The sequence below is a fragment of the Streptopelia decaocto genome (assembly GCF_964273445.1).
Source record: "Streptopelia decaocto genome assembly, chromosome: Z".
Taxonomy (NCBI): Eukaryota; Metazoa; Chordata; class Aves; order Columbiformes; family Columbidae; genus Streptopelia; species Streptopelia decaocto.
The window spans coordinates 8,093,612-8,116,379 of NC_138657.1; positions in this window are offsets into that span (position 1 = coordinate 8,093,612).

Genomic DNA, 22,768 nt, shown 5'->3' on the forward strand with positions numbered 1-22,768 from the left:
ACAAGCTTTCAACGTATAGGAAACATCCGGGATCTTACAGGGGCTGTAGGATTCAAAGCACAAGCAGTAACTTTCTTTTCTATCTCCTTATGAGTAAACAGAATAATATGCTATTAGTTTAGAAGAAGCTACATACTTGACGACCAACTTAAAAACTGCAGCACTAGAACAAATGCAAATCTCTCCTGCTGCTCAAACATGTCAACAATGCCTACCTTATTTCTCAGTCTAGATAGTGTACAGGAGGACTTGATTGAAAACATGTTCAACTAAATGCATGTCAGACTAATGTTATATTTCTTGACACTGCGCAAATCTAAGATTTGCACATTCTAATAACCCTCACCTTTTTTTTTTTTAATAGCTAGAAAGCTATGGAAGGTGTATCTGTTGACAAGTTAGAGAAAAGCATGTAAGAGATAATTTGCTTATCAATAAATTTCTCTTCAGCTGCTTAGGTTAAATGAGCCCAAATGCCATCATCAGCTGGGCTACAGTCTTTGCATTCAATTACTAATGGGACTTGGGGCAGAAAGAGGACTTCTCAATTGTGGATATGACCATGAAGTCTCATAACACTGTGATAAACAGTTTCCCAGCATGGTCTCACATGTTACAAATAAACATTTGCCTGTCATTTGCACTCTAAGGTCACACACGTGCACATGCAGATCATGCTGAAGAACATACTCTGCTCAACAGCATTTACAATAAATTGTGTTCTTGTTTTGATTGCTAGTTCTTTTGTAATTAGCAACAGTTTGTCTGCAGTTTAATATTTATTTGTCTGAAAGAATGACGGGCACTAATAACAACATCTCACAAGATTATATGCTCCAGCAATAAGACAATATATTAACTGTTGGTGTGGGTTAACCCCAGCAGACAGCACAACCCCACGCAGCCCCTCGCTCATCCCCCCTGGTGGGGTGGGGGAGACAATTTGAAGAGTAAAAGTGAGAAAACTGAGTAGTTGAGATACAGTTCAATAAGAAAAGGAAAAGCCACACATGTAAGCAAAGCAAAACAAGGAATTCATTCACCACTTCCCACAGGCAGGCAAGTGTTCAGCCATCTCCAGGACAGCCGGGCTCCTTCACATATAATGGTTACTTGGGAAGACAAATGCCACCACTCCCCTTCCTCCTTCTTTCAAAGCCTTTATAATCTTTCTTGGTTCTGCCCATATTTTGGCTTGCAGAGTCATTCGCGCCCATATGAAAGAGCAGCAGCGGATGGTAGTTTGTGCTTCTGACAGATTGTGGAACCCTCTCAGCTGCATCTCAGATGTCAGGTTCCAGAAGGCAGCATGTCTGTAGTGACTCCCTGCTGGGATGGCAGATGGGCACTTAGTGCCCTTTAGCAGAGAGCCACCCACTATGGGCACCCTTCCTTTATTTTTAGGGTACCCACTGTGTGCTGCTGGTGCAGTTTCTTCTTGGAGACCTTGCTTTAACAGCTTCATATGTGTTTCTAGTTGTTGTGCTGGAGGGTCAAGACTGAGATGGAGCCTTGCTTTTGCAAATGTGTCATTCTCAGTGGTGCTGGCTACAGGATCACGGTTCTGAAACCACCCATCATCTCCATCCTGGCTCCAGGATCCCCACTGTCCACCCCAATGTCATGTTCAGCTGCAGAACTGACCGTTGTCGTTGCTGTGCCTCGCTGACTGAATTTCTTCATGGACTCAAATGGTTCTAGTAAATGGGTTGTGTTGGTCTGGCGACCAGTCACTAGCAGGTTCCACAGGGATCCACGTTAGGACCAGCACTCTTCGATGTCTTTATAAATGACTTAGACTCAGGACTTGAGGGATTGCTTAGTAAGTTTGCTGATGACACAAAATTGGGAGGAGCTGTTGACGACTCTTGAGGGCAGAGAGGCCCTGCAGAGGGATCTGGACAAACTGGAGAACTGGGCAATCACCAACCACATGAAATTCAATAAGGGCAAGTGCTGGATTTTGCACCTGGGACTCGGCAGCCCTGGCTGTACAGACAGCCTGAAGGACAAGATGCTGGAAATCAGCCCCACAGAGAGGGATCTGGGGGTTCTGGTTGACAACAAGTTGAACATGAGCCAACAGTGTCCCTGGCAGCCAAGAGGGACCCGTGTCCTGGTGCATCCAGCGCAGCATCACCAGCCGGGCAGGGAGGGGATGGTCCCGCTCTGCTCTGCACTGGTGCGGCCTCACCTGGAGCATTCACTGTGTGCAGGGCTGGGAACCACAGCATAAAAAGTTAGAAAGCTATTGGAGTGTGACCAGAGGAGGGCTATGAAGCTGGTGAAGGGTTTAGAGGTAAAGCCGTATGAGGAGCAGCTCAAGTCGCTTGGTTTGTTCAGCCTGGAGAAAAGAGACTGAGGGGAGACCTCATGTCAGCTATAGCTTCCTCACAAGGTGAGGAAGAGCAGCAGGTGCTGATCTCTTCTCTCTGGTGACCAAAGACAGAACCCGAGGGAATGGCAGGAAGATGTGCCAGGGGAGGTTCAGGTTGAACACTAGGACAAGGTTTTTCACCCCGAAGGTGGTGGAGCACTGGAACAAGCTCCCGGGGAGGTAGCCATGGTCCCAAGTTTGGCAGTCTGCAAGAAGAGACAAGACAACATCCTCAGACACATGGTTTGAACTGTGGGGTTGTCATATTCAGGGACAGGGGGTGGACTCGATGATCCTTGTGGGTCCCTTCCAACCCAGGACATTCTATGATTCTATGAGGCTTCTCCCGCAGGGACTCCGGCTGCAGTCCCAGCAATAGAAAAGGTTCTGAAAAAGCACCAGCGTGATGCCTATAGAGGAGTAATGAATGAAACACAGACCAGATCCGTAACATCACCTAAGTTTGGCGTTAGCTAAATAACACTGTCTGAAATAACCAACGTGGGACCAGATGTCGCCAAGCTGGGACCAAAAGGCAAAAAAGCAATTAGGGCTTAGTTGTTTATTTTGGTAGGAGACTGGACTGGAGAAAGTGAAGTGCAAGGGCGTCACTTGAGGCTGAAGACAAGACACCACCAAGGCCTTGGTGACTGGCATGACCGCCCATTAGGATGTCACTGTGTGGTGGAGGGGAACATCAGCTGGCAGTGGATGGTGACATCATCGAGCGATGGACTGTGACCTCATGTCCCTTGCTGCTTATCTTGGGGCGTCAGCAGAGCCTGGCCCAGCCTGGCTCGTGCCTGGACTCGTGCCGAGCAGCTTGCGAGGTCTGGAGGTCTGAGCGAGGCTTCTCGTGGTGCTGGGTGGTGCTTTGGGGGCTGCTGTCAGCAGCTCTCGGTGCCCATTCCAGAGCCATCCCTTGTGTTTCCCCGGCCCTGCCTGGTTCAGGCAGCCGGGCACTGCAGACACGCTTGCAGCAGCAGAGGTGAGCTGTGTGGGGAAACGTCCCCCCGGGGTGGCCATGGGTGGCTGATGGGGCTCCGGGAGCCATGAGAATGTCCTTCTTGAGGCGCCTGGGCATTTCTTGCTCTCCTCCCTGGGACAGCAAGTGACCGTGGCCTCTCTCACTTCTGCAGCGTGCAAAACCCTTTGGCAGCGCTGGTACCAGCGAGTGGGAGCAGCTCCTCAACCTCAGCTCTCATCAACCCACTGCAGAGCAAAACCATGGCCATGGAGCCACAGTGGAGCTGCCCCATCTGCCAAGATGCTCGAAATGACATGGCTTCTGCGATGCCCTGCCGCCACCAGTTCTGCCTGGGTTGCATCCTGCGTTGGACACAGAGGAAACCAGTCTGCCCACTCTGCAGAAGACCCATAGACATTGTCAGGTTTTCTGAGCAGGAAGAAGGCGACTTTCTACAGATTGTTGTCACACTCTCCGAAGAGTCACCAGATGCCAGCAGCCAGGCAGGAACAACTCCTGGCAGCCCAGATGAAAACAGCCCCCATCACCCTGTGCCATCCCCTCCCTCTTCTCTGGAGGAGATGGCGTCCCCAGATGAACAGGGGGCTGCAGGGCCACAGGCCGTGGGTGGCCTCCTGCCCGATGTCTGGGCAGAACTGTTCCAGAGACAGGAACATCTCCTCGACCCCGTGCTGCCTTGGCTGCGCCAGCAGCTGAGGGAAATCTATGGGTCCCGGTGGTGGCTTGCAAGGAGTGCAGAGAGCACCATCCTGCACGCCCTGTGTGTCTGCGGTCTGGATGGGGAGGCCATGGTGCAGAGGACGGAGAACTACCTGGAGATGTATACAGGACAGCTGGTCCATGGTGTGATTTCCATCATTGTGAGCCAGTGCAGAGAGGAGGCCCAGAGGCTGCTGCGATCCCAGGCTGCTGGGGAGGAGGACAACAGCACCACAGCCACCTGCAGCTCCAGCAGCTCCAGCAGCTCCAGCTGCACCAGCTGCACAAGCTCCTGGGAGGTGACTCCCAACTCCAGCCTGGTCTCCTCCAGCAGCTCTGCAGGCTCTGACATGGAGGAGCAGCCCAGCACATCGGAGGCTGCTCTGCGCAGGGTTCCCAGCCGCCCCCCATCTGTGCCCGTCCCTGCAGAGCAGGAGCAGCCCCAGGAGGAGCCGGGGCAGGCGGTGGCAGCAGGTCCCTCTGCCCAGGGCTGCAGCCACAGCCCCTCCGCTCCCGGCCAGGACAGGGACAGTTCGCCCAAGGGGCCCCAGCGCCCCCCGAAGAGGAGGAACCCCGGCCCACAGGACTCTCCCCAGCCCTGCAAGAGGTCACACCGCCGACAACACTAGCAGGGCTTCATTAATTCTTTATTCACAAAAAGTGAAATAATCAAATATTCCTCTGACACGGTTACTGGGTTCTGCTTTCTCCATATGCTCCTGGTCCTTCTCCCTGACCCTCAACCCCACCGTCAGCCAAGGGCCCCTGGAGCCTCAGGCCATGTTGGCAGAGCCTGGTCCCTCAGGAAATGCGGCTGTGGTCAGACTGTGAAAGAGGTTCTGAAAAAGGCTGAAAAGCAATGAGTGTCTCTGCAAAGGGCAAGGTGACAAATAAAGGCCGCTGTTGCCTATGTCCAGCCAGAGTGACCCTGCTGCTCCCTGTGCTGCCAAGGGCTCAGGAGGGTCCCTGCAGCTCCCGGTTGAGTGGTTTCTTGGCAAAGTGTCTTGGGCCACTGGTGCTGCCAGAGGGTCAGCACAGGCCCTGTGACAGGATGGCAGGTGTCTCTGCCAGGGACGTGGCATGGGGCTGCTGGGGGCTGGGCTCATACTGTGGCCTCCACAGTGTGTGTGTTCTCCCTGTGCTACTGTTATCCTGGGATGTCCAGGGGAGACCCCATGTTACAAAAGGCTTTGTTCTTCTGTCAGCAATGGCTGCCCTTCAGCAGTGATTGGGAAGGCAGCACTGACAGGGAAGGCTCTTGTTAAAACTTGATGAGGGGCTATAATGAGCAGGAGGGTGCTCTTCCATTGCCAGGCCCAGGAAGCTGCTGTCACGTTTTCTTTCGGGGAGGAAAAGTGAGAGATGAGGGAAGAGCAAGTGTGTATTTGCTACTGCAGAGACTGAGAAAAGCTTTGGGTGGCTCTGACCCCCAGAGGGGTCCAGGCTTCCCTGAGCTATGCAGATTGGTGTCCACCAGCTCCTTGTGGTGCAGAAACGACCAGGCTTAGAGTCCTGCTCTGGCCTCCCTGCTGCAGCCCCATGCACGTCCTCAGCTCCAAAAGGTGACGAGGCGTGTGACCAGGAAAGGTGCCTCCCTAGATATTCTGCTTATTAACAGAGAGGGTCTCGTGGGTGAAGTGGCAATAGGTGGCTGCCTTGGCCACAGCGATCATGAAGGAGTAGGATTTAAAATCTATGCTAAGGAAAAATGCCAGCAAGACCTCAACTGTAGTTGTGAGGAGAGCAGACTTCAAGTTGCTCAGAGTAGTAAGGTCCCCTGGAAAAAAAGTATTTTGAAAGTGCTGGGTTCCATCAGTGCTGGTCACTGTTTAAGTACCACCTCCTAAAAGCACAGGAGCAGGCAATTACAAAATGTTGAAAGTCAAGCAGGTGAGGCAGAAGGCTGGCTTAGCTGAGCAAGGATCTTCTTCTAAAACTAAGGCAAAAAAAATACGTATGGCCAGTGGAAGCAAAGTCAGGCAGCCTGGGAGGACTGCACAGATGCTTCTTGGCACTGTAGGGAAAAAATTCATGTGTCCAGAGCTCAGTTAGAGATGAAGCTGGCCAGTACTGTGAGGGACAATAAAAAGGCCTTTTAAAAATGGCAAAAGGCAAGCCAGAAATAACATCGACCCGTTACTTGATGAGTGTGGTCACCTCACAAATAGGAACATAGACAAAGCAGAGATGTTTAATGCTTTCTTTACCTCAGTCTTCAACACTGATGATGGCCCCTGGGACCACCAGAGAACCATGGCCGTGAGAATGATAAACTGCCAGCCAACCCCAAAATAATGTGGGATTGGCTGCTCCAGCTAAATCCTTGTAAGTCAATGGGGCTGATGGGATTCATCCAAGGGTACTTGGAGAGTTGGCTGATGTTATAGCGAGGCTTCAGGACAGGTGACTAGCAAATAGCCTCAATGGCTTACAGTGAACTGTCTACTATCCACCCTTCGCCCTGCCGCTCACTGTTACAGGGCAAAGGAGTTAGTTTTCCATTGGTTTGGCAAGGGCAGTGAAATCAACTAAATCCGCCAAGGGGGCACTTGGATTTGGCGCTCCAAAGGTTTCTATTTTGGGCAAAGGTTTTTTGGGTCATCCTAAAGCTAGTTTTTCAATTTTATCAGTTGTTAATCTGTCTATCAGACCTCAGGGAATACCTCCATCACTTAGTCCAAAGACTATTCTGACTATTCTGTTCACTCGATAATGTCCCTCCCGCCCAAGGGCTTAACAAGAGTTATTTTGTTCCTATTGGGCCACTGACTGAATGCCTGGTGGTTCTTATAAATGGCTTTATCTACCCAGATACATGGGTCTTTTAACATAGGACTTAAACTTTTTGAATTAACTGGACCATATTTCTGCCCATAATTAATCAACTCTTGAGCGACCTCTCCCCAAGTCCATACCTTTGTCCTTTGAGTACTACAATCAGGGTTTACCAACCCTTCTAAAGTGGCTGAGACCCTTTCACTTTGAGGTACTGACTTGATAGTGCTTTGCAGTTGTATGCCAATAGGTTCTAGAGGTTCAGGGAGATCTCTTATCATGAGTGTCATCCGTTCAGGGTCAACAGGCATCATCATAGGAGACTCTTGTCTGTGTTTAAGCTCATTTGCAGATGTGCTGCTTTTTGTACATTTTCTACCAATTGATCCTTTGACCCTGTTATGGTGAGAGGATCTCCCTGTTTCAAGGGATTAAGATCTCCTGCCCAATAAGCTGTGCTTTGGGTTGGGGACCAAGGGGCGCAGTGGTCACCAGTAGTTAAGAGCACCCCTGGTCCCCAGTGTCCCTGGGCTTCCTTTTCGCTAAGCAGTATTTAGTTGCCACCCGGCAATGACATGGTGACACCAGCTGAGGGGCTGAGTTGAGATCCGCAGGTGGGAGTGTCAGCGCAGCAGCCTCAGGTGCCCAGCGGGGCTGCGCTGCCCATGCTGGGGCCAAACACGCGTGGGGTCACACATCCCTGTGTGACGTGGGGTGGCATCACAGTGGGACACATACATAACGATGACAACTCCCTGTCCTCACTGTGTCCCGGGACCACAGCCTTCCACCAGGTTTGGGCAATACCAGGGCTGCTCTCTCCAGCGCAGGAGCTGTCCTGCTGCCAGGAGGAGCCCAGAAGAGGCTGTGGGAGAGCGTTGGGGATGACATTTGGGGAAGTGGCGAGGAGGAGGAGAGGAGCAGAGGGGTTTTGCGGAAGGATAAGCACCTCTGCCCCAGCAGCTGCAGAGCAGAGAGGCAAAGATGATCAAGTACCTGCTGCTTAAACCCTTGGAGCCTGATGATCTTCCAACCCTCAGGGAGCTCACCACCAATGGTAAGGCTCTGGGGACCCTTGCAGGAGCACCACTGGAGCCAAGATGAAGTGGAGACAAACTGTGGAAACTCTGAAGATGGGTCTGGGGCTGTGGCTGTGGCAGGGTCTTCTGGAGGAGACCAGCAGCTGCTGGGGAAGCCCTGCCTGATGGTGCCTTCGGGCTCAAGGGTGACTATGATAATACAGGCCTCTGGCCATGTCAAAGGGCGGGATCACCCTCCCCAAAATATAACTGATACCTGCTTTTCCTCCCCAGGCCTGTCCTGGTCACAGGGTGGGCTTCTTGGAGTCTGGGGGGGGTGAAGAATGCAACGGGGCAGCCCCAGTGGTGCAAGTGTTTGCTCAGGGCAAGGGATCCATGAGTGACTCTGCTGCAGCCTACATGGGTGCTGGATGCTGTGCTGTTGCTGACTCAGAGCGTGGCTGGTCTTTCCTTTGCTTTTCAGAGATCTGCAAAGTCTGGGCTTCAGCATCTAAGTACATCAGGAAAGAGCTCTCACAGAAGAGGGTGAGCCTTGCCTCCTGCCTGCGCCCCATCCTGCCTCTCTGGCCCTGCGGAGCTGGGCACAAAGTGCCATCCCCAGAACCATGCCAGTCATCTGGCAGCCTTCCCACCTCTGTACAGCCCTGCCAGCGCTCCATCTTCTTGTGTTTTCAGGCAGTGGAGATCGGAGTTGGGACATTTGCACTTGTCCCAGCACAAGCCTCGGTGACAGAGGGCCAGGTTTTGGCTATTGAGAGACCCGTGTTCCAGCCATGCAGGTTTCTGAAGAAATTTTACAAGCTCAAGTGTGCAAAGACCAAAATTCCTGGTAAGAAGACAGGTGTTTCCCCTGCAGAGCCCTTGCATTTGGCTTGGCGCTGACAACCTCTGTGGTATGGCTGAGCAAAGGCTCTTCCAAGCTGGAGAGCACTGAGCGTGGGCACAGGTATGGTGGCCCAGCACCCTGCCTGTGCCTAGGGAGACAATCTAATCTCCCCAGCTCATCTTACCTTCCAGATGGTTGCTCGCAGCAGGAGCCAAAGCTTCTCTTTGCCTTCCCATGTCCATTAGGTCCATCTGGAGACATGGCTGAAGCTGAAAGGGAAGCACTCTCTGGGAGACGATTGCCCGAGGGCTGGGCACTGATGGCACCTGGTCTCATAGTCAGCTGAACCACACTGGGGGTGAACTTTGTTGCTTTGCACTTGTTTCCTAGATGAGACACCATTCATTCAGCTGGACTTCGAGGAGATTGCCACAGCCATCCACTTCCGCTCAGAAATTGTGGAGCGGTGCATCCACGAGACCCTGCTGTTCTTTGCTGGGGCCATCCGAGACAAGAAGGAGGTGGAATTCACCTTCAGAGGCATTGGCATCCTTGCTGTGCGAAGAAGAACAATGAGCATGACCTTCTTTGATGACTGCCTGCTGGAGCTGGACACGACAGGCAACATGCTGGCAGCTCTCATAGGGGTGAGCTGGTCATTTCTCTGGGCTTCTCCTTGTGGCTCTGTGACAATGCTGTCAGAGCTCTCTCCAGCTGCTTTCTCTTGCTTGCTGTCACCTGCCTTGCCACCTGGCCTAGGCACGCTCTTGATGAGCTGGGCCATGTCTTGGTAGCACCTTGGGCCCTCTGAGGAGGGGCTACTGACATCAAGGGAGAAGGTGATGCCAGGATTCCTGAGAGGCAGCCTTTGTGTCTTTGAGCGGCATGATTGTTTGCTGCCTTTATGAACAACCAGCACATGTCCCGGGCACCTGCTGAGGTCTCTTTCCACTTGCAGGACCCCAAGATAATGCGTCTGGTGGCCTTCGCAGGCAAAAACGATTTTAGTCGTTTCAGTCGAGATGAGGTCATCACACTGCCAAGGTGAGCAGGATGGCTTCTGCAACTGTCGGCTGGTCCAGGGAGCAGCTGCTCAGCCCCTGCTGTGGGGACAGCCTGTTGCCAAGGTCCCTTTCCTGCCAAACTTGGGCAAGACCCAGGAGAGCTTCCTGGTCTGCCCACCGCTTGCTCCTTTCCAGCTTGGAGAGAGTTTACAAAGCAGCCAGGCTGCTCCTGATGTGTTCTGAGAGAGGTGGGAGGGTCTGTGGGGGCAGCAAGGAAGGTGTGTGCTGAAACCATCAGCTTTCTGGCAGGAAGACAAGGGAAGCAGAGCAGGGGCTGATGGAGAGTGTAGAGCCTCTCATGTCCCACAGAGAGCTGCGTCCTCCAAGGATTTGGCAGTGGCTCCTCAAGATGCCGGCCAGCAGCTTAGCAGTGTCAGCCCCAAGGGAGCATGGTGTTCTCTTGCCCAGCTGGTGCCTTCTTGTTTGCAGGCTTGCACGCGAGATCCCTCACCAAGCATCGGCCTCTGTGATATCTCTGAAGCCCAGGAGGGACTCGGCGCCGTGGGGCAGGGGTGCCCGCAGAGGTGACTCCCAGCTGAGTGCTGGCAGGGGGCTGTGAGCACTCCTTTTGCCCTGGCCAGGGCAGCAGAGCCAAGGTGGCTCTGCTGGGTGTAGCAGAGGAGGAGGCAGCTCTTTCAGCCTGGGCACCCATCCTAGTCCATGTGGGATGACCAGTTGTGCAAGAGGCTCTGAGCTGGACAGCCCCACACTGCGAAATGGAGCCGAGGGCTCTGCCTCCCATTTTGTCTGGGGGCTGCCTTCCAGCAGCTCTACTTGCAATTGTTGGCGAGGTCAGGCCAGGCCCACATTGCTCTTGCAAACCATGTGTTGGGATGTCAGGAGGAGAACTCACCTGTGATGGGATAGTTGTATCTGCCCAGCGGGCCCCTGGGGTTCCCCAGCACCTCCCAGTTCCCAGTGGTGGGTCCCTGCTGCTGACAGGGGTGTGAGAGAGAGCAGGAAAACAACCATGTGCCAGGGAGGCGGGTGGCTCAGGGGGAGTTCTGTGCTAGAACAGACCCAATGTGGGCAAGGGACAAGAACGTCCCTGGACACGTGGCTCCCAGGGGTGGCATGAACTGTCAGCGAGCCTTGTGTGGCATGACAGAGCAGCTCTGCTGCTCCCGCTGGCCTGCACAGTCCCAAAGATGCCCTTGTGCTGTTCTCTTGCCTCCGTCTTGCAGTGAGTGTACTGGATCCGGTGTTCCTGGCTCGGCGAAGGGTTTCTATTGCCAGGCAGCTGGCAAGGGCAGTTGGGTGGACTACAGCCAGGGAACCTGGCCGAACCAGGTGAGCGTGCTGGAGGAGTGGTGTGGGGTCTCAGGGGCACACCGTGCCCTTGTTGTAATGTGAGTGAGATGTTTTCCTTGGCTGGGGTGCCTCTGCTGATGCAGAAGGCCCTGGAGACATTGCAAGATGTTGTCCTGCTGGACATGTTGTCCTCCTGCCAACCCGTCTGATGGTGCCAGTGACGGGGAGCAGAATGCGAGCCCATTCCAGAGCAACCAGCTAAGACTGGGCTCCCGCAAGCTCAGCCTGCCAATGCCTCTTCAGATTCCTGCCAGTAATCGAGGCATCCCAGGAGGAGCTGAAGCAGTCCAGACCTACAACTGAGCAGCTCCCTGGGGCTGTTCTGCAGTCCTCAAGAACGGTACGCCCCAGGGATTGCCAGCCAGTGTCACATTTTGGGCTGTGGGCTGGGGCAGAAGAGGCAGCAAGAGCTGGCCACCGTCCCAGCCCTCCTGCCCTGCCCAAGCCCGAGGGGACTAACGCTGAATGTGTGTGTGGCCTCCAGGGAACAAGCGCCGACAAGGCAGAGAAACGTCTCCAGCTGCTGATGGCATGGAAGCGCCGAGAGGTGGAGGCAGAAGTGTGGCTCAAATACCATGCCAGCAGAGCAGGGCAGAAGATGGAGCAAGGCCAGGTATGGCATGAGCTTCTCAGCCCCCAAGAAAAGCGCATTTCCCCTTTCTGGGAGGGGAGCAGGGCAGGTTTCCTGGCACAGGCACGGCAGCAGTGCCATGGCCAGTTGCCCAGGCAGGGTCTGGTGTCTGCCCATGCCCTGCACATTGCCCTGCAAGAGCAGCTGTCCCTAATGCCCCAGGCTGAAGCGTGCAGTTGGCTGTGACACTGGCAGTCTGTTTCACTCCCATACTTCACAGAATGACAGAATCACAGCATCTCTGCTGTGAAAACTAATCCAAGACTGTGCAAGTGCCGCACCTGGGCTGAAGCCGTTGGAGCAGCCCCAGCTACCAGTGGCAGTGCCTTAGGAGAGCCTCTTCTGCCTTTGCAGAGCCTCTGCCGCTATGTGTACGAGGATCCCTATTGCCCTCCCCACCTCCTGAGAAAGGCCTATGCCGAGAAGCTGAAGGAGAGGTTCCAGAAGAACAAGAGATACCCAAGCCCTACAAGGCAGAGAACACCAGAGGGGCAGGCAGAGCTGCACCCCCTGAAGACAGCATGGGAAGTGTAAGTGTGTGCCAGCTCCCACAGAGGCCAGGGAAAGCTTTGGGTGGCTCCAGCACCAGAGGCGTGTGGGCTAAAGATGAAAGGCTGGCTCAGCTGCTGGGCTCTGCCTTCCCAAAGCCGGCAGCCTGTGCTTGCTCTCCCCAAGCAGCAACTCCCAGGCACGGCAGCTGCGATGGCTGCTCTGTCCCCAGCTCTCAGCCCTACCCTGCTTTACCTGCGGCTGCAGAGGGGTTGGGGCATGGGGGCCCATGAGACAACACACAAAGCAGCCATTGCCCTCAGCAGCACCCCCAGGAGCTCCTGGCCTGAGCCAGGCTTTGGGTGTTGTAAGCCTTTCTTCCCAGCCACAGAGCTGAGGCCCCTTCTGCTGCCCCTTTAGCAAGGGGGAGAAGAAGAGGCTGTTTGACCGCCGTGGCAAAGCCCAGGAACTCTCAGCCATGCCAACGAGCTGCGAGCAGCCCCCAGGAGTCACTGGGCAGGAGCCTGAGCCGTCACGGCAGCCACCTTTACCAGCAGGAGAGCTGTCAGCAACAAATGGTCAGGGCAAGGAGCTTGTCTGCAACGGGGAAGGTGTTAAATAAAGGCTGCTGGTGCCTGTGCCCAGCTGGAGTGACCCTACTGCTGCCTGTTCTGCCTTTCTCTACAGCCAAGGGCACAGGGGGAGTCTTGCAGCCCCTGGTCGGGGGGTTTCTGGGCAAACTGGCCACGGCCACTGGTGCTGCCAGCCAGTCATGACAGGCCATGCAACAGAAAGAGCAGTGTCCCTTCTAGGGCACAGGGTACATCAGAGTACAGCTTCTCTGCATCCAAACAGAACCTTGTAGGGGTAACCAGAGCTCTATGGCTGGTCACAGTGCACTCTCAGAGCAGATTTGGGCTGGGAAAATAGAAAAGGTGGGTTTGACACTCCTTGAAGAGCTATACTCGCATGGAGAAAAGTGCTTCACTGAAGACACTCCTTACCCGACCCCTTGGCTGACCCCTGGGAACTGTTCTTCTTGGTAGAAATTTTATTCATTGAGGAGAGAAATATTTGAAAGTGAAAATATCCTTTTTTGGCAAGGTAAACCATGAAGAGGAAAGCCATGATCTGGAAGGGTGAACAGCACTAAGAGTTGCATATGCAGCTAAGCCAGACATTTCTGTCATGTGGGTTTACTACTGCCCCTGAGTCTTTAGTCCAGTGTTTGCTTAGGTCTTGAGAACAGCAGGCCTGATGCCTTTTACTGAGTGCTGAGCTGCTGAAATGCTCTGCTGCTATTGCAATGCTTCTGGTATTCAGCTTGTGTGTCATTTGAAGCTCAAACCAGCCTCACAGAATGGAGCAAAACCCAAAATGTGTCCTCCACACTACTGGCAAACCAAAAAGACATGCAATGGAAACAGAATTGCTGGAAAGACGGGACAAGTGTAGTGAAGGAAAAACTCGTCTGAAGAGAGCATGCATAGCTCCATGGAACCCAGCAAGAAGCCTCACAAAGTTCTGAGGAAACTGTCAGATGTCATTTCCAATTCAAACTCCCATCATATTTGAAAAGTCACAGCAGTCAGGCAAAGTCCTCAGTGACAGGAAAAAGAGTAACTACACCCATTTTTGAAAAGAATAATAAAGAGGCTCTTGGAAACTATCACTGACCTTGATGCCTGATACCAAACTGGGAGGAAGGGCTGACACACCAGAAGGCTGTGCTGCTATTCAGCAAGATCTGGACAGGCTGGAGGACTGGGCAGAGAAGGGTACGGTACTGTACCTGGGGAGGAATAACCCCAGGTGCCAGAACAGGTTGGGGTTGAACTGCTGGAAAGCAGCACTGCAGAGAAGGGCTTGTGGGATCTGGTGGACACTAGGTTGACCCTGAGTCAACAATGTGCTTTTGTGGCCAAGAAGGCCAATGGTCTCCTGGGGTGCGTTGGGAAAACTGACCAGCAGGTCGAGGGAGATTATCCTTCCCCTCTACTCTGCCCTGGTGAAGCCACGTCAGGGGTACTGTGTCCAGTTCTGGGCTCCCCAGTTTAAGAAGGACAAGGAATTACTGGAGGGAGTCCAGCAGTGAGCTAGGAAGATGATCAGGGGCCTAGAGCACCTTTCTCATGAGGAGAGACTGAGAGAGATGGATCTTTTCAGCCTGGAGAAGAGAAGCTGAGAGGGATTATCATCAATGTTTATAAATATCTCAAGGGTGGGTGTCAAGAGGATGGACCAGACTCCTTTCAGTGGTGCCCAACAACAGGATGAGGGGAAATGGGCACAGACTGAAACACATGAGGCTCCATCAGAATATGAGGAGAAACTTCTTTGCTTTGAGAGTGCCAGAGCCCTGGAACAGGCTGCCCAGAGAGGTTGTGGAGTCTCCTTCTCTGGAGACATTCAAACCCACCTGTGTGATCTGCTCAGGTGAACTTGCTTTAGCAGGTGGGTTGGACTAAATGCTCTCCAGAGGTCACTTCCAACGCCAAACATTCTGTGATTCTGTGAAGAACTGTTCATATGAACACTAATAACACATATGGACCTTGCAGGTATGTCTACAGTGAATGCATAAACTACAACAGCAACAATAAAACAACCAACCAACTAAACAAACAAAAACAAAACTCAGAAAAAATATCAATTTGGTGTTCTTTAAAAATTCTCATATCACTTTGTATGAAATTACATTATCGAAAATCAATTAATTTTCCTAATTCATACTACTAACAGCATAATATTGTCTGAAATAACCAATGTGGGACCAGATGTAGCCAAGCTGGGACCAAAAGGCAAAAAAGCAATTAGGGCTTAGTTGTTTATTTTGGTAGGAGACTGGACTGGAGAAAGTGAAGTGCACAGGCATCTCCTGGGGCTGAAGACAAGACACCACCAAGGCCTTGGTGACTGGCATGACCACCCATTAGGATGTCACTGTGTGGTGGAGGGGAACACCAGCTGGCGGTGAATGGTGACATCATCGAGCGATGGACAGTGACCTCATGTCCCTCGCTGCTTATCTTGGGGCGTCAGCAGAGCCTGGCCCAGCCTGGCTCGTGCCTGGACTCCTGCCGAGCAGCTTGCGAGGTCTGGAGGTCTGAGCGAGGCTTCTCGTGGTGCTGGGTGGTGCTTTGGGGGCTGCTATCAGCAGCTCTTGGTGCCCATTGCGGAGCCATCCCTTGTGTTTCCCCGGCCCTGCCTGGTTCAGGCAGCCGGGCACTGCACACACGCTTGCAGCAGCAGAGGTGAGCTGTGTGGGGAAACGTCCCCCCGGGTGGCCAGGGGTGGGCGATGGGGCTCCGGGAGCCATGAGAATGTCCTTCTCGTGGGACCTGGGCATTTCTTGCTCTCCTCCCTGGGACAGCAAGTGACCGTGGCCTCTCTCACTTCTGCAGCGTGCAAAACCCTTTGGCAGCGCTGGTACCAGCGAGTGGGAGCAGCTCCTCAACCTCAGCTCTCATCAACCCACTGCAGAGCAACACCATGGCCATGGACCCAGAGTGGAGCTGCCCCATCTGCCAAGATGCTCGAAATGACATGGCTTCTGCATTTCCCTCCGGCCACCAGTTCTGCCTGGGCTGCATCCTGCGTTGGACACAGAGGAAACCAGACTGTCCACTCTGCAGAAGACCCATAGACACTGTCAGATTTTCTGAGCAGGAAGAAGGCAACTTTCTGCAGTTTGTCATCACACTCCCTGAAGAGTCACCAGATGCCAGCAGCCAGGCAGGAACAGCTCCTGGCAGCCCAGATGAAAACAGCTGCCTGCAGAGCTGCATTAAGTCTATAGTCATGAACATTGAAATAAACAACTTTTTGCCTGACACAGTTACTGGGTTCTGCTTTCTTTCCCTTCTCCTCATGTCTTTTGCTGTCCCCTGGTCCTGCCATCAGCCAAGGGCCCCTGGAGCCCCAAGGCCATGTTGGCAGACCCTTCTCTCACAGGAAATGCGGCTGAAGACCCAGCAAAGGAAAAGGTTCTGAAAAAGCACCAGTGTGATGCTCATAGAGAAGTAATGAGTGAAAGACTGACCCAACATTACTCAAGCAAGAAGAGGAAAATTCTGCTAACACATCACACAATTTCTGCATAGCAGAAAACTGAAAACCATACCATTTAGAATCAGTGGAAATTTACAACCTGAAGACCAATAAGAGGTCATTTAATCATGGAGGGAAAAATAGACCTATGATTCGTTGTAGAAATGAGTGTTATAACAGGAGGGCAGGAGGAAAAGGAGAGGTACAGCATATGAGGGATAGGAAAAAAATGTGATACCAGAAGGCCTGGCTGGAGGCCTGTAGTTACTGGGCTTCCCCAAAGTCAGTGTTAGGTCCAGTCCTATTCAACCTATAGGCATAGCATCCTGTAGTAGCTACTAATCACTTCCAGTCAGTGCCTCTGAGATTGGAAGAGGCAGCTCAGAACTTGTTTTCTCTATACATCTCATGGTTATAGGGTTCCCATTAAATGTGCAACTTGCCTTTTCAAGAATGAAAGTTCTTGTCTGCTGGATTTTTTTTTGGAAGTTCATTTACTGTAAGGTCTGAGTGGTCAATTAAATTTACACATAGGTGACTGGTCAGTTTTGCACAACAGAAACAAACGAGGTCAGTTACAGCATTTTCTCCATGTAGGACCTAGGAGGAGTAGTTGACTCCTAATTTCCTCTCATCCTGTGACGGTCTGTAGAATTTCCATACACTTCAGCCTAGTTTTTCTACCACTTCCACCCCCCTCCTCCCTGGCTTTTCCTCTGGGGTTTTGTGGAGGTAAAACAAAGAAAACATGAGATTTAATGAGTGGCAGTACCACAGTTTAATACATTTAAAATAGTGGATACAGGTGTGTTATATTACAAGAGTGTCTTGAGCTCTCCAGCTTGAGGAGGAAATCAGGCTTTACCCACTGGCTCTGAAGAACAGGCTAGGGAGGTATCAATAAAAACAATTGTTCTAATGTAGAGCTAAATCACGCACATACACACAGACATATATTTACACAATTTTGGGTAGTGGAGATGAATTCTTGCTTCCAAAAACCTTAACAATACAGTCCTGCTCCAAAATGAAAAAAAAGTGTTCACAAAGACAAAATAAACTACTGAATTTTTTAAAGAGTGGTCGCAATGAAATGATCAGTTCTTTCCAGAAGACACTGATGACAAGATAAGGAGAGTAAAAGAGAGGAGAACCTGAAAAGCACGATCATACAAATACACTTGAAGAAAGATTTCATGTCTTGCTGTCATGGGCAGCACAGACTCACCTCTGGCAACCCTTCCCACATCATAAGTTTAGATGGCTCCATCAGCAGATAATTTGGATTATTGTACTAAAAAGAGAGAATAAGAAATTACTGTTTCCTTCAAGAGCTGCTTTTCCTGCCTTCTTTTGGTTCAAGTTGAAATACTTTTGAGACCTTGTTTTCTTTTTTTAATAGAGATTTAACTGGTACAGATACTGTTCTTCTCACCACACATCATCAGAACTTTCACTACAACGTAACAGAGTGGTTTGTATTTCTTCCTTTGTGCAAGATGATTACCTCAGTCAAGCTGTTGCCAACACTCGAGACCATCAGAGCAACCTGACAACTTTCTCTTTGTGAAGTTACAACAGTAGGGATGGACGAAGAAGCAAAACATAATTCAAGAAGCAGTATCCCAGCTGAGACAGCCGCTGCTCAAGGCCGCCTGGACATGGGGCAGCCGTCAACCCTTGGGTCTGGTGTCCAGGAGCCCAGCTGAGCTGTGATGCAGGGGTGCGAGGAGCCAGGACAGGTGTGTGTTCCTGCCATGGGGATGCTGCTCCTGCCGCACGGTGCCACCTCTGCCCCTGGTCCCTGCAGCTGCCCGGCCCTGCTGTGACCGCCGGGCTGGCCCCAAACTCTTTCTCCCCTGCACAATGTTTGTTGTCCAGTTGCTTTAAAATATAGTTCTCTCAGACTTGAAAAAATAATACAATTTCAAAATTTAGGATTTTCTCCTATGGCAAAAATTTAATTTTGTGATCTAGCAAATTTTCTGCTAGAGAAGAGAGACTGGATGTCTCAGTCCTTAAACAGGATTTGCTTTGCAGTCATAGAAGGATTGTGTTGTATATTATACTTATTAATTTTCTTTATCCACAAAAAGCTGCACAACAGATATTTTCTATTTTTTTATTGCTAATGAATTCTTTAGTCATGAACACAAACCAGTTTTATTTGTAGCTTTGGGCAGCAATTCCCTCAAAAATTCTCCTCCAACGCAGGTATGTCTCGAGCTTGCATTTTGTCCTACAGCGAAGTGTGAAGTTGCTGAAAATCTGAAAATTCCCGGAGATTGTATTAAACACTTTCAAGTCCTTGTATCAGACAAACACGGAATTTTCTTTTTCCTCATCTCTACAATCACTACACCTTTTCAACCATTCCATTAACTTCTGAACATGTGGTATCTGAAACGTTGATCTTGGTGTGTATACAGTGTAATGTGAAGATGAAGATACAACAAATGCCTTTTCCCTGGTCCTCAGGACTGCAAACTGAACTGTCAGCCTCTGGAAGTGCTGTCCTGTTGTGTGGGAGCAGGGTGCTTTCTCTGAGCATCTCCACATTCTCTCAAGGCCCTGAGCCGCACACCTGCTTTGGCCTTTACGGATTTACTCTTGAGACTTTCCTCACAGTGGGAAAACCATAGACAGTGAAGGATTAAATTTAATTTTCAATCCATAAAATAATTTGGCTGAGCATCAACATCTGTTAGTTATTGTTAGCAATGTAAAACCACTTTTCATGTCTAACGTGAAATAAATAACTTTTTCAGATAAAGTGAAAATGTGAAATTCTTTCAGATATCTAGAACGAATGAATAAAAAATAAATTCATTATTTTATATGGTCACTGGCAAAAAAAAATAGTCTCAATAGAAGTTCTGGAAAAGAATCATTAGTACTTTAAAGATATTTTAGCACTTTTCATTTCTAGTTAGATGTTCTAGCTTAACTGCAGTAATAAAAACTTTCATTAGCCTCTATTGAGGGTGTTATTGGTCACAAACTCAAGAGCTAAGAAACAATAAGGCAAATGCGGAGACGGAACAGTAATGAATGCTTTTTATTAGCATTGTCTTACTTAAATAATCTATAATGGACATGTTCTCGAAGAGCAAGTTTTTGACAAGGAAATGCTTATTGCTAAACAAAGTTGTTAAACTTTTGCATAGCAAGCAGGTTTTGGAGGAGAACGACTCATAGCCTTTGAAATACGTTTTCCTCTAAGATGCTGGCCACAGTTTAAATGGAATACAAACTTTTCACCTGGCACTGGATATTGCTTTGTGTAAAGTGATTAAGAATCTCAGAATTAACTCAGATCTGCAGACAGCTTCAGACACTGAAACGTCAAGGAAGGAAACCTCTTGGGTAGAAGACGTAGAGTTTTCCATCGTTGTGTTGAACTTTCATTAAAGCATGGAGTGAAGTACACTAAAATTTTCTACTGTGAAAGTTCATTTTTTGGTGACAAACACACCAGACAAGAATTGAACTTTTTGGCAAGACCAGTTTGATGCTGTGGGTGTATCTGGTTTGACATCATAGCTTGATAACCTGTGAGGGATTGAGAAGACTTTCTGGAGCATAGTTGGATATTGGCTTCCAGGGTCTGTTTGTGGAGGACAAGCATCATCACCTCCTTGTGTTAGTTTTGTTCTTGTAAGGAGTAAACTCACGACAGCAGACTGCATAAACAGATGGTCCATCAATAAGAAGAACACGGTCATACACTCCTGGAAAAAGTGTGCTCCTCTTTGTTAAAACTTTGGAAGCAATATAAACACAAAAGTCTCAATTTCCTCATTTGTTTTTATTTTTTTTCTTTTTTTTTTTCCTCCTGCCTATCAAAGTTATTCTGGTTTGCAGCAGTGCTTGCTTCTAGTTCATCTCTCTTTACTGGGTTTCAAAGCATGCCTTTACTTCTAGTGAAGTATGTGAAACAAATCTCTGTGCTTTCAGCTTGGACAAGCAGTAAGAAACACACTCTCTTTTCCCACTAAGGGAAATTTTCTCCTTATTGGTCTTCTGTCTGGATTCAGTCAGGTTTTTCCTTCTCTGCAAGATTCCACCTTTTTGTTAGCACATCACTGATTTCAGTCCAAGTCAATTCCCCTTATTGGGCTCCGTAATTTCTTGTACTGAAGACAAGTGCGTATGTGTGTATCAAGACTATGAGGTTCTTCTGATCAAGATATCTTCTGTAAATCTCTTCTGTGGTGCTTTCCCTTGTGAAAGGCACACAATAGCAATAATTCATAACACAATGTCAAAGCCTGTCATGGGTTAGCCCCAGCTGCAACAAGAACCATGTGGCTTCTCACTCATCCCCCACTCTCCCCTTGGTGGGATGTGGAGGAGAATCAGGAAACAAAAGTTAAAACTCAGGGTTTGGGATAAAAACAATTTAGCAGAACAGCAAAGGAAAAGATAAACAACAATAATAATAACAACAAAATAACATACAAAGCGAAGGATGCACGATGCAATCACTCACCAGCACAGAAGACTGACGGCCAGCCCATCTCTGAGCAGCGATTGTGAACACCGGTCCTGTAGAACCAACCCCAGAATAGTGGAGACCCAAACAGCAGTTTGTGCTCAAACACGGTCACGCTGAATAGCTGGTCCTGGAAAAAAACAGAGACCAAGACAGAAGTGACTCCCCAAGTAGTGAGTCCCTCCCCCTGCCAGACTCCCAGTTTTACACTGAACATGGCATTGTGTGATATAGAAAATCCCTTTGGCTAGTTTGGGTCAGCTGTCTTGGCTGTGTCCCCTTCCAGCTTCCTGTGAAAATTAACTCTATCCCAGCCAAACCAGCTCAAAACCTCAAAGATTTAACAGAAAACAAAACAACAAGAGCAAAACCTAGTAAGAATGGAATAAACCTCAGACTGTGTCTTCAGTGCACTGGAAAAATGTGGGCAGCAGCCTGAAAGTAATTTTGATGAGTGATGAGGGTTTATTTCTCTTTAACAAGTTCTGTGTGCCTCTTACTGAGACTGTATATTCATGCTTGCATATATCTGAAGAAGTATTGAAGGGTGTCTGTGAGTCTAGCAGTTATCGTTTGAATTTAAACAGTTTGCTAGTATGTATTAGGTGCACATGGGTATGTATTACTTTGTTACCTGTGAAAAGCATTTACTCTCTCTCCTGTTCCCTGCCCACCTTGTAGCTGTGAAAGGTAAGACATTATTTTACGGTTTCTGTCTGAAAAATCTCCCGAATCCATCTCACTCCTTAGAGATAAGAAGCAGCGGAAATGTGTATGTGATTTAGCAGGTCACCAGGGTCAGTGAAACACCAGATTTGCAGACCCGCTGGGCAGAGCCAAGTTCTTCTCTCCAGTAACATTTCATGACTAAGGAATCTCAGGTTCACATGAAAGTTCAAATAAAAATGGCACTCCTGAAATAGCAGTGATGAAAAACTGCTAATCTGCTGAGCATATAACCTTTCTGTATCTTTTAGAAGAGGTTTAAGCAACAGCTTCTTAGCTTTCCTGTTTCTAAACAGTTCTCTTGCTTCTTCCTGATGAACACTTTAGCCTTGGCTTACACCTTAAGAGTGTACTCTCTGAGCCTGGGCTCACAGGAGAGGTGTTCCATCCCTCTGATCATTTTCATGGCCCCCCTCTGGAGCTGCTTTAACAGCCCCATGTCTCTCTTATACTGGGAAGCCCAGAGCTGGATGTAGGACTCCAGGTGGGGTCTCATGTGAGTTAGAGAGAATAACATCCCTCAACATGTGCTGGTCACCCTTCTTTTTATACAGATCAGGACAGAGAAAAACTTGATGAGATTCAGTCACAAGAGAATCACCAGCATCCTGATTTTTTCAGGTGTGCAGGTCTGCTGATGAATCATAGTTCCGCTTTGTGTGTAAGCTGATTATCCATGTCACTTACAGGATAGGAGGCCCCAAATCATAAGATGCCATGTGGTATATTTTAATTCAAAAAATGAGTATATGCTGTTAGTATGAATTATGAAATCTAATTGATCATATTTTCAATAATGTAATTTTATACAAAGTGATATGAGAATTTTTAAAGAACACCAAACTGACATTTTTTCTGAGTTTTGTTTTTTGTTTGTTTAGTTGGTTGGTTGTTTTATTGTTGTTGTTGCAGTTTATGCATTCACTGTAAACATACCTGCAAGGTCCATATATGTTATTAGTGTTCATATGAACAGTTCTTCACAGAATCACAGAATGTTTGGGGTTGGAAGCGACCCCTGGAGAGCATTTAGTTCAACCCCCCTGCTAAAGCAGGTTCACCAGAGTGGATCACACAGGAATGTGTCCAGGTGGGTCTTGAATGTCTCCAGAGAATGCAGGAACAACCCCAGGTTCCAGTATAAATTGGGAAATGACCTATTAGACAGTAGTGTAGGAGAAAGGGGCCTGGGGGTCCTGGTGGACAGCAGGATGACCATGAGCCAGCACTGTGCCCTTGTGGCCAGGAAGGCCAATGGTACCTGGGGTGGATTAGAAGGGGGTGGTCAGTAGGTCAG